General features: G+C 38.6%; 1 pseudogene; it reads left to right on the top strand.

Moving 5' to 3' along the window:
• Window positions 1-2,482: 2,482 nt before the first annotated feature.
• LOC129052837 (histone-lysine N-methyltransferase SETMAR-like) lies at window positions 2,483-7,644 on the top strand (annotated as a pseudogene).
• Window positions 7,645-9,681: the final 2,037 nt, after the last annotated feature.

The following is a 9,681-nucleotide window of genomic DNA, read 5'->3' as shown; positions in this document are numbered from 1 at the left end:
TCTTCTCCCTTTGAGACTTGCTGAACTCCCAAGCATTGCCAGTTCACTGCAGTTGTGTTCTCTGGGGGCATCACAAACACTATATGTAAATGAGGGAACAAGAAACACACATTTTCCACATCTACTCTGCTCATGTGCATGCTCCACTGTTGCATTTGACTTCATTTACAAAACACAAGTTCAAAAATAAAATTATTAAAGATTCCTAGACAGTGGTAGCAGAACATTAAACCAACTATGGGGCTCTTCTGAGCATGTGGCCCTGTGCTGCTATAACAGGTCACATGCCTAGGAAGCCAGACCTGAGGATTACGTATTTTTTGTGAAAGTTTTACTTCAAGTGTGTGTGTGGGAGTGTGTGGTATGTGTGTACTGGGGTCATCGTCAAAGTTCGGGAATCTCTGCTTTAGGAGAAGGCCAGGCTTCTCCCGTTTCCTCCCCTACTAGGGGTTAGAGCTTTCTCTGGGAAGAGTCAAGTGATTTTAGTTAGAACAGGACTAGGGATAACCTCTTCAGTGCAGTGCAAGTTCTCTCTGTTCTGTGATCTCCCCTGCCCCTGCATCTCATGTGGCTGGTATGACAAGACAGGCCAGGGTGGTCTCCTCTTTATAAGCAGGCTGCCTTGACCTTACCCAAAAAGGAAACCAGTGTGGGCCAAGGAGAAAAAACCAGATCTGTCTTGTACCTGCTTAGGCTTTACTTCTCGTCTAAGCTCATTTAAGCTTAAGGGGAAAAAAGGGTCCTTTCACCTCACACACAGCAGGCCAGTTTACCAGGGTAAGTAACTATTAGGTTGGTGCAAAAGTGATTTTGCTATTACTTTTAATGGCAAAAACCATGATCACTTTTGCACCAACCTAATACTTTAGCGATTCAGCACTAAGTAGGCTCTTTCCTGAGGCATCTTTGTGATTATATCCTACCCTTGGGAATCTGTTGGAGTATGGGCAGCAAGATGGGCTTCAAGGATCCAGAGAAACTTGGCCATACCTGTCTTTTTCACTATTAACATAATAGGCCTTGACATCGGTTTTACTTTTTACATTGTAAACATTCTATCAGTTCCACAGAGAATTCAAAAGTTAAAGAAAATTATACGGAGGAAAAGTAAAATTGCCTGTTATGTAAAATTCCATCATAAACACTGTGAACATATTTTGTATGTTTTTTCCACTAATTTTTCTATGTGTATACGTTACAATTAAACACAATGGATCATACGGTCTATAGAAGTTTAATCTGGTTTATTTCACTTAGCATTATATTACGAGATTGTTTCTTTCTCCTAGACAGTGCTGCACATGCACAGAAAAATTTCTGTCTCTCTCTCATGCATACTTAAGATACATTGATATCATTGGTTAAGGTAAAGTTAAATCAGTTGTTTCTTGTAACTAGAAAACATTTTTATTTCCCTATTAGTTTCCCTCTCAGAGGAGATCCTTATTCCAAATTTACTCTGTTCTAGTAATTTGCACTCTCTGCCACAAGGTAATAAGAATAGAGTGAAGATATTTTCTTCTTCTATTCAGACTTCTTCTATTCTATTCTATTCTATTCTTCTATTCTATTCTATTCTATTCTTCTATTCTATTCTATTCTATTCAGACTTCTACACCAAGTTCAACTCTTTATCAAAATAATATTTACCTTTGTTACATCTTTCTAAGTAACAAAACTTTGAATGTGATATCCATTATATCTGTTAACCAAATATAAAACCTCAATTATGTGCATCTTTTTTTTTCTAAATAACGTGGCAGCCCTTTGTCCCTTCTTGCCTTTAAAACCCGACCTACACAGCAAGACTTTTTCTCTCCTGATGCTTACCTGAAGTTACCCTGGGCTCTAAAATGTGTGCTGTTTTGCTCCGGTGTCTGGCTTCCTGCTTCCTATCCTTGATAGGAAGCCTTCTCTCCTTTTCTATATGTATGTATTACAAGTAAACACAATGGATCATATTGTCTATAGAAGTTTAATCTGGTTTATTTCACTTAGCATTATATTACGAGAGCCATCCACTCTCCAATAGTGTTTTAGGGACAGTATTTTATTGGTGAAGATAGAACTGTGGCTTAAAAACATTAGATAGTTAGATTACCATAGTAATTATAAAAAGTAATTACTCCTTTTCCCCAGAATATAATTTTAAAAACACATTCATGCAGAATCAAAGCAGAGGTTTCGAAACAGATACAGTAGAGATCCTTCTGGGAATCAAATCAGCGGATTCCCAGCCTTCCCACATTGCCTGATCCCGTGGTTCTTGAACTGAACCTCCTCTCCTAATCCTCCTCTTCCTTCACTTCTAAGAATCACTACCCGTTTTCGTCGTGAGAGTTAACACTAGTCAGAGAGGGATGGTTAGGCCCTGGTGATCTTCCATTACATCCAAACAAGGAAAGAGCATTTAGAGAGAATTTCTAAGGAAATACCTCTGTCCGTGTCCTTAAGTACATTATACAAGAGATAAAAAATTACGATGGCAACAAGCCAAGAATCCATAGCTCTCGTTATCTTGAGTTTGCAGGGTATGAAAATCACAGAATGTCAAACTCTGGAAATCATCCCATCCTTCATTTTGCAGATGCAGAAAAAGATCCAGAAAGTAAAAGACTGATTTGAAAGTCACATATCTCGTCAGTGGCAGATCTGGGGCTAGAAGCTCGAATTACTAGATTCTGATTTCAGCACTTTCAGCTCTGCCAAACTATCTAAAACTGGAAATTGCATTACTTGTAGAACGATTTTAGGCTCTAACGAGCAGCAGCTTGCTGAATGGTAGAACAGCCAAAGGAGACTACTGCCACTTGCTGGTAGCATATGTAAATTGTTGAGACTGTTGCTAAAAGGGAAATGCATTCATTCATTTATTCATTTAGTTCCACAAATATTTACTATCAGCCTGGCATGTGCAAGCAATATGCTGGGTGTTATGGGGATGGCGGTGGAGTCCCACTCTCATGGGCCTGACATTTTAGAACGGAAGTCACAAAAAAACAACAAAAAATTACTTAGTAAAAAAGTGCAAGTGCCTTGAGAGCAGTATAGACACAACCATGTGGGAGTTCGGGGAAAGGACAGTTTCATGCTTTCTCACAGGGATCTGGGAAGAAGTGGCTATGGAGAAAAGATTGGTGAATTTGGCTTCAAAGGACAAATAGTTTAAGATTCTTTGAAATGGTGACAAGGCAGAGCACTCAATCCTAGATCTGGCTAAGCATTTAAAGCCTGAACTCTTAATTTAAAAAAAAAAAAAATAGGTGTATATCCATGGCACGTGTTTACCTATGTAACAAGCCTGTGCATCCTGCACATGTATCCTGGAACATAAAATAAAATAAAATAATAATTTAAAGATAAGGCCAGGCTCAGTGGCTCACGCCTATAGTCCCAGCACGTTGGGAGGCCGAAGCAGGTGGATCACCTGAGGTCAGGAGTTCAAGACTAGCTTGGTCAACACGGCAAAACCCTGTCTCTACTAAAAATAAAAAAATTAGCTGGGCATGGTGGCGGGTGCCTGTAATCCCCGCTACTTGGGAGGCTGAGGCAGGAGAATCACTTGAACCCGGGAGGTGGAGGTTGCAGTGCGCCGAGATTGCACCACTGCATGCCAGCCTGGGCAACAAGAGTGAAACTCCATCTCCAAAACAAACAAACAAACAAACAAACCAAAAAAAAAAAAAAAGAAATAAAATCTTCTAATGAGAAAAAAAGTTGTATATATTTATGGGGTACATGTGACATTTTGATACAGGCATACAGTGTGTACTAATCACATGAGAGTAATTGGGGCATCCATCACCTCAAGGATTTATCATTTCTTTGTGTTGGGAACATTCCAATTCCACTCTTAGTTATTTAAAAATATATAATAAATTATTGTTGACTGTCATTCTGCTGTGCTATCAAATGCTAGATCTTATTCATTATATCTATGTTTTTGGACCCATTAACCATCCCCACTCTAAAACCTGAACTCTTAAACATTATGCTGTACAGGCCTTTTGATTGGGTTGAGATTTACAGTTGGAAAATAGTATAGGGCCCTGAATGCCACGCTAAATGATTTGGATTTATTCTGTAGGTAGCCAAGGATGGTTTTAAAGAGAGTAATCTTAGCAGAACTGTACTCTTGTACCAAAAGCACTGAGCATTTGGATTAGGGCTTGAGAGCAGATCAAAGACGACAGTACAGAGGAGTGGGTTCCATCAGAAGCTCTGATGGCTGGTAATTATTCTGCAGCTTCTTTCTTCATGGGGTCTTACTATGTTGCCCAGGCTGGTCTCGAACTCCTGGGCTCAAGCAATCCTCCTTCCTCGGCGTCCAAAAGTGCTGGGATTATAGGCATGAGCCACCACACCTGGCCAATTATTCTGCCCCTTTAATTGCTCAGAGCCTTTTGCTAAGCTCCACTCTGCTACACTTGGCTGGTCACATTAAGAGCTGCCAAATCTATTTCCTGAGTTACAGAGTAGATCAGGACTTTCTCAGAAGTCAGCTTTTATTCAAATAGTTTTATTATATATAAAAATATTTATACATATATAAAATAGATAAATAAAGTATATATGTATTTTATATATGTATATATGTACATATATAAAGTACATATATAAAAATATATTATTTTCTTGGAGGAAAGTTTTACTTTTTTTCTAATTTAATATCGTTTACTGATTCCAAAATTTTCTAACATTACAGAACTATTTTTTTAAACAAATGATTCATACTGTTTTTAGTTTGCTTTATTAAATGACTTATACAGCACAAATTGTCTTTGCGTATCAGTACATGTAGATCCACCTAATTTTTTAAAATGCACCTTTGTGTATTTTTCTCAGTTCCTCTATGGATAGACATTTGAGTTCTTTTCATTTTTTTTCTATTACAAGCAATGATGCAATAAATATATTTATACATAAATCTTTGCAGATTCGTGGAGATGTTTCTACAGGAAAAATTTCTAGCACTATAAATGTTGCATCACTGGGTCTTATGAGTTGTCTTTTACCAGATACTACCAAATTGACAGATACTACCAAATTGCCCTTTGAAAATATCATACCAATTTATACTTTCAGCCAGAGTGTGCTGGCTTGTTCACACCCTCTTTAATACTATCAAACTTTTACACTTTTCATACTAGGATAGACAAAAAAAGGATATCTTATTTTTCCAATAATCAATATACATTAAGCATCCATATTTAGGGTGAATTAGGAAGCTAACGCTAATTGGCCTCTCTCATTCTTCCATATAACCTGCATATATTCTCAAAAGGTTTTTAGGGTCATTTTTCAGGGCCTGGCATGTTAGACACTCATTCTGGGAACACACACCAGATGTACGTTTGGTATATAACTTCATAGAGTTTGTATATAGGAAATATAGATAGAGCTGGATAATGGATGTGACTTAAGTTGCACGACAACCTAATTCAAGGAAATAGCTGAATCGCCCATCAAAGGATACAATAAAGAAAATCTTTATCTGATAAGAAAGACCTACAGAGCGTAGTAGATCTGTCCTTGATCTGTCACTTGGCTGTTTGTCTTGTTTGATTCGCAGCATATACAAACCACATTTTCCAAATGGTGACATCATTGATAATACAGTGGCTCAAAGTAATGTAATCGTTTCGCCAGATGACAGTATTGTTGGCTCAACACCCCAAACAGGTGATGGCATAGTTTCCAGTCAGGGAAAACAACTGTAACAAAAGCATCTAAGCCCAAATATTTGAGTAGTTGCTTCTGTCAACATAATAGCTGACAGACCAACTTAGCACAAATAATCATGAATTGTCTTAGTCTGTTTGGGCTGCTATAAGAAAATATTAGGTTGGTGCAAATGTAATTGTGGTTTTTGCATTGTTGAAAATTGCGGTTTGATATTGGAATACATTCTTAAATAATATGGTTATGTTAGACATCATTTTAATGGGCCCTCGGTTTATTTTTATTATTTATTTATTTATTTTTGCTAATGTCTTATTACTTGCTGTTTATTTTAGGCTATAGAAATGATGTTACACAAAAAGCAAATTTGAGCAATTTTCTCATTCAAGTTCAAAATGGGTTGTAAAGCAACAGAGGCAAGTCACAACATCAACAATACATTTGGCCCAGGAACTGTTAACGAACGTGCAGTGTGGTGGGGTCTAAGGAGACAAGAGACTTGAAGATGAGGAGCTTAGTGGCCGGCCATCAGAAGTTGGCAACAACCAATTGAGAGCAATCATAGAAGCTGATCTGCTTACAACTACACGAGAAGTTGCTGAAGAACTCAACGTCAACCATTCTACAGTCGTTTGGCATTTGAGGCAAATTGGAAAGGTGAAAAAGCTCAGTAAGTGGGTGCCTCGTGAGCTGACCGAAAATTTTAAAATCGTTGTTTTGAAGTATTGTCTTCTCTTATTTTACATAACAACAACAATAAACCATTCCTCAATTGGATTGTGACATACAAAGAAAAGTGGATTTTATACGACAACCAGCGACCACCAGCTCAGTGGTTGGATGGAGAAGAAGCTCCACAGCACTTCACAAAGCCAAATTTGCACCATAAAAAGGTCATGGTCACTGTTTGGTGGTCTGCTGCTTGTCTAATCCACTACAGCTTTCTGAATCCCAGCGAAACCATTACATCTGAGAAGTGTGCTCAGCAAATTGATGAGATGCACCAAAAACTGCAATGATGGCAGCCAGCATTGGTCAACAGAAAGGGCCCAATTCTTCTCCATGTCAATGTCTGATCACAGGTTGCACAACCAATGCTTCAAAAGTTGAACAGATTGGGCTACAAAGTTTTGTCTCATCCGCCATATTCACCTGACCTCTTGCCAACTGACTACCACTTCTTTAAGCATCTTGACAACTTTTTGCAGGGAAAATGCTTCCACAACCAGCAGGAGGCAGAAAATACTTTCCAAGAGTCCATCGAATCCCAAAGCGTGGATTTTTATGCTACAGGAATAGACAAACTTGTTTCTCTTTGGCAAAAATGTGTTGATTGTGAAACAGCTCCATTGTCTGGGGTATATACTCTAGTTCTTGGTCTCAGTACAGAAGGAATTTAGGACACAGACACACAAGAGGAGTGGGTTTTGGAGCAGAAAGTTTAACAGAAAAAGAAGAAAAGAGAGAAAAAGCTTCCTCATGTTGAGAAAGCCCAAAAGAGGGTCTCCAAGAGGAAAAAAAAAGGACCACTGATGAGAATGCGCCGAGTTTCATAGTCCAGTTTGAGGAGGCAGTTTCTGACTTACATAGGGCTCATAGATTGGTTCGATCAGTTATGACGTCTGCATAGTGCATGGGAGAAGGGTCGCCCCACCCTAATCTTATTATGCAAATGGGTATTCCAGTTGATCGGTGCCATCTTGTCTGCTTCTTACTGTACACAAGTGGCTGACAAAGAGAAGGGGAGATGGAGCTGTCATCTTAAACATGATTGGCACAACTGCTGGTATCTGTGTCTGCAGCTTAATTTTACAGGCTGCTCTTCATTAGAAAGGAAAATAATTTGGGGCTGCTTTTCATTAAAAAGAAAAGCCTTATTGGGGACTCCCATACCCTTGCTATCTACCTAAGTAATTTCTTCTTAACTCCTATATCAATTGTAATGGTTCCTATTTTGATTAGTAAAGATGTGTTTGAGCCTAGTTATAATGATTCAAAATTCATGTTCCAAGACCACAATTACTTTTGCACCAACCTAAAGTATTTAGCACCAACCAAAGTATTTTGTGTAATTTATTAAAAAATAGAAATTTATTGCTCACAGTCCTGGAGGCTGGGAGGTCCAAGATCAAGGCACCAGCAAATTTGCTTTCTGGTAAGACCCTGTTCCTCATAGATAGTGCCTTCTATATGTCTTCACACATGGTGCAAGCAGCACGGCAGCTCTCTGGGGCCTCATTTATAAGGCCAGTAATGCCAGTCAGGAGGGCAGACCCTTCATGACCTAATCAACCCCAAGAACCGTTTAATATAATCACCTTGGTGATTAGATTTCAATATATGAATTTGGGGAGTGACACAAACGTTCAGTCCATATCATAAATAAATCTATTTAAGTGAAATTTAGCATTCACTTAGCTAATGTTAGTCTAGTTGGTTCTCCTCCTTCTGAGCACACTGAAGGATTCCACTTCCCCATTCTCTTTTGCTATTGAGACAGACCATGTGACTTATTCTGGCCAATGAATTGTGAGATGAAGTGATACGTTTTATGATTACACTATTTAATTGTCTGAGTGAGACCTTCCACTCTTTCTTCCCATGCCTGAAGTGATTATGGAAGCATGTATAGAGATTTCGGGTGCCACAAAATCAAAGCAGTTGGTACCACTGAGTCACCACATGAAGGAAAGCTGCCTCAGAGTGTCACCTGGGCTTGCAATGAATTTTATGAGAGCAAGAAATTAAATTTTGTTGTAGTCAGACAGTGAGATGTTTGGTGTTGCTACCACAGCATAACTAATACAGCATTCCTTGGCCAAAATGAATCTGTTAAATGGCCTAGCTGATGAAGAGACAGAATGGTGAACTAACAATCAACTGCTGGGTGCTTTCCATGTGCCCAGGAGAGTGCTAGGTGCAGGCACAATACATAGATGTCTACAACACAATTAAACTCTCACTGTCTCTATTTTCTTTGATTCTCTCCTTTCCAATAGGTAGGACTAAATGTTTCCTTTTAAGTGCTCTCATAACACCTTTCCCTACCCTCTTCCCATCAACACTTCAGCATGGTGACTACAGTTAATAATAATAAGTTGTAATCTGGGTGTGTTGACACATGCCTGTAGTCCCAACTACTTCAGAAGCTGAGATGGAAGGATCCCTTGAGCCCAGGAATTCAAGTCCAGCTTGAGCACAATAGTAAGACTTCGTTTCTACAACAAGAAATGTATACTTAAAATCTGCTAAGAGAATAAATCTTAAATGTTCTCACCACATACAAAATGTTCTCACCACATACAAAAGAAGGGGTAAATATGTGAGGTGAAGAGTATGTTAATGAGCTTGATTGTGGTAATCATTTCACAATGTATACACATATCAAATAATCCCACTGTACATCTTAAATATATATAATTTTTATACAATTTTTATTTTTCAAAGAAGAAACATGGTCAAGGTTGCCAATTCCATAGTAGTAAAGACTTGAGTTTGTTTAAATACTACAGAGAAATATTAAAGAGTGGAAGGAGAGGTTGAGAATAGAGGGAAAGGGGGGAGAATGAAAGAAAGGGCTTAGGAAGGGATTCATTCAGTCATTCAACATATGCTTAAGGAAGGACCACCATATTCCTTACACCATATAGGTTCTGAAAATGCAGTGATAATTAAAACCCAGAGTACAGATGGGGAGACTGGGTTTAGGAGTGACTTCCCTTCCTCTGTGCCAGGAAGAGAGGAGGCAAGGATCACGGCTGGGGTGGGTAGGTTTTTAATGGCAGAAAGGTGAGGGACTTCCTGACTGAAAATGGCCATTTTCCCTAAAGAGTAGGAATCAAAGTCCTTTTTACTATGACTGAAGGTTAACAAGAGTAGAGAATGTTTCAAATAGTTCTTGTGGAGCATGAGGGTATATGGTGATTAATCTTATGTATCAACTTGTCTCAGTTCTTCTCTGGGTCTCCAGCCTGTTTGTCTGTCCTACAGAATTTAGAT

This window comes from Pongo abelii, chromosome X (genome assembly GCF_028885655.2).
Source record: "Pongo abelii isolate AG06213 chromosome X, NHGRI_mPonAbe1-v2.0_pri, whole genome shotgun sequence".
NCBI lineage: Eukaryota > Metazoa > Chordata > Mammalia > Primates > Hominidae > Pongo > Pongo abelii.
Note: the sequence above shows the minus strand (reverse complement) of the source record. Positions and strands in the feature narration are given on the sequence as shown.